Genomic DNA, 2,707 nt, shown 5'->3' with positions numbered 1-2,707 from the left:
TGGGGAGAACAAGGGAAAAAAGAATTATGGAAATAAATGTAGGGCTGGGATCTTTGCAAACAAACACTTTCTGGTGGGTTTTTGTGAGATATCTTCTAGAGCACAGGAAATTCAACAACATATTCTTTCTCCACCAGTTGCTAAGGGCACGCCTCTGTAACTGTAAAAGTAACTAAAAAACAATTAAAACTTTTTTTAAAGAGCATAGTGATTCCTTGTAAAGGTATAATTGAAATGTTTCTTAGTTATGCCTTGGTTATTGGACAAAAGGCTTTTGTTGCAAGTAACTTGTTACTCTGGCATTGGCTTACAGGGCAAAGAGGCCTCTGGCTAGTTAGTTACTGTATTACTTGCAGTTTTCATAGTGTCTCCTGCTTTCTCACATACTTCAGAGATGATGCTTTCATTCTAGTATTCACATAAATCCTGACCTACACAAATCCAGCTTCACAGATGTGCATGGACACACCAAAAGTCCCATCTAGTCCTGAGTTAACTGAATCTATAAAGTAATTACTTGAAGCATTTCACATTGGAGGTACTATTACTTCTGCAGAACCGATGTAAGGATGAAATTAAGCCAATCCTATCAACATTTGCTTACTGTATTGATCTGTGACTTTATCACACCAGGCTTCTAAGGTGCCACAATTGTGTTAGTCTGGGAAATGCAAACATACCAGATTAGGGACACACAGTATTGCACAGCTCTTCCAAATTGCCATGATGCTGCTTCTGTCCCCGCCTCTGCCTTCCTCATGCTGGCCTCCATAGTCTTATCTCGCTGCCCTTTGTGTTTCCCAGCATCCGTTTTGATCTGTTTTTATTTATTTTTGTTTTTAGTACAATTGTGCAATCATAGCAGTCCATTAAGTAAAAGAAAAGTAATTGAGAAGAAAAACAGCTTGCTTGGGAATAGCGAGGGGAAGAGGAACAGAATCTTTCCTACTGGTGCCACGCAACTGACTGCATATTGGACTGATTTGGAGGGACCTATCATATATGCATCAATAGTGGGAAAGTTCAATTGGGAGGAATTGACAGGTTTGGCCCATAAATGAAAAGGAGCACTCCAGCAATTGATGGAAGACAAAGCCTTTACAAGACAGCTGTGGCATTGTGTGACAAAGCATGGCCACAGACACTGCTATCCTGCTCTAATTCCACTTTTCAAGCCTTGTGTGATAAAACCTTTAGAGAGTCACCCCACTTTCCAAATATAACATTCATACTACATATTCTACTTCTTCAGTCATCCTGAATGCTAAGAAAACTCATGGAAATGCACAGAAATTCAACTCAAGAGATACGTAGTCCAGTTTGTCATGTGAAACAACAAGGCTGAGGCCTGATTTATTAATCAATTTGCTGGTCAGGAAAACTCAGATTCTGCTTCTAAATCATTCCCAATCATCAGATCTGTTTGAGAAAGGGTGGCAACATTTCTTGCAGCTGGAAAAGTTTCTGTTTCAAGACAACAGATCTGATATTCTCCGGAAAATCTGTGTCTCTGTGGTTCAGATAGCTTTTCTCAAGGCATACACTGCAGAAGAAATAAAATCAGTGTGAAAAATCTATCTTATGTATATGGTTTGGACGGAAAGGCACACTTACTGGCACAAATGCTGTTTTTGAACTACAATTCTCAGAATTATCTAGCTACCTGGCTAAGCTGGCTATGGGATTGGGGGAGAGATAGTTCTTCAAAAGTAATTCTGCTTTTGGTCCTTCTGCTCATAAAACTACTAGTATCCTGTTGTTCTAAATGTATTTATTAGAGAATAATCTCCATATGAAAGAACTAGATAAGATCTTAAAGGGTAAACATAAGAACACAAAAGTTAGAATCATTCAGGCCATTATATTGCCTATCTCCATGTACAGATGTGAAAGCTGGACAATGAAGAAAGCCGAGAAGAAGCATATCAACTCATTTGGGATGTTGTGCTGGAGAAGAGTGCTGAGGATATCGTGGATGGCCACAAGGTGAAACAAATGGGTCTTTGAACAGATCAAGCCTGAAATCTCCTTCAAAGCCAGTGATCAAACTGAGGCTATTATACTTTGGTCACATCATGAAGGCATAACTCATTAGAAAAGACAATAATGCTAGGAAATGTAGAGGGTAGTAGAAAGAGAGGAAGATTGAACACCAGATGGATAGACTCAATTATGAAGTACATGGGTCTGAATTTACAGGAACTAAGCAGAGCAGAGGGGGACAGGGTGTCTTGGAGATGTCTCATCCACTAGGAAGCCATGAGTCAGGGTTGCCTTTAAGGCAGTTAAGAACAACAACAAAGCTCAATTTGTCTTAGTGGGACTCATCTCTGAGTAAACGTATACAGTTGGCTATTGGTTTGGTTCCAGGACACCCCACCCCAGTGGATACCAAAATACATGGATGTTCAAGTCCCATTATATTCAATGGCCTAGTAAAATACTGTTACTTATATACAATGGCAAAAACAAGCTTTGCTTTTTGGATGGGGCTGGGGGTATTCTCATGTGGATGGTTGAATTCACGGATGCAGAATCCGTGGATGTGGAGAGCCGACTGTATAAAATTGAAATGTAAGATACTTGTCACCTCGCAAGTGTGATGACAGCAGTCACTATGTCCAGCCTTGTGAAAAGCAGTCACTAGACTCTTCAACTGCTGAGGATCTGACATGCACCCTTGGGAAATCCCCAGATAATGATTCAT

Source organism: Sceloporus undulatus, chromosome 2 (assembly GCF_019175285.1).
Source record: "Sceloporus undulatus isolate JIND9_A2432 ecotype Alabama chromosome 2, SceUnd_v1.1, whole genome shotgun sequence".
Lineage (NCBI taxonomy): Eukaryota > Metazoa > Chordata > Lepidosauria > Squamata > Phrynosomatidae > Sceloporus > Sceloporus undulatus.
This window is presented reverse-complemented; position numbering follows the sequence as displayed.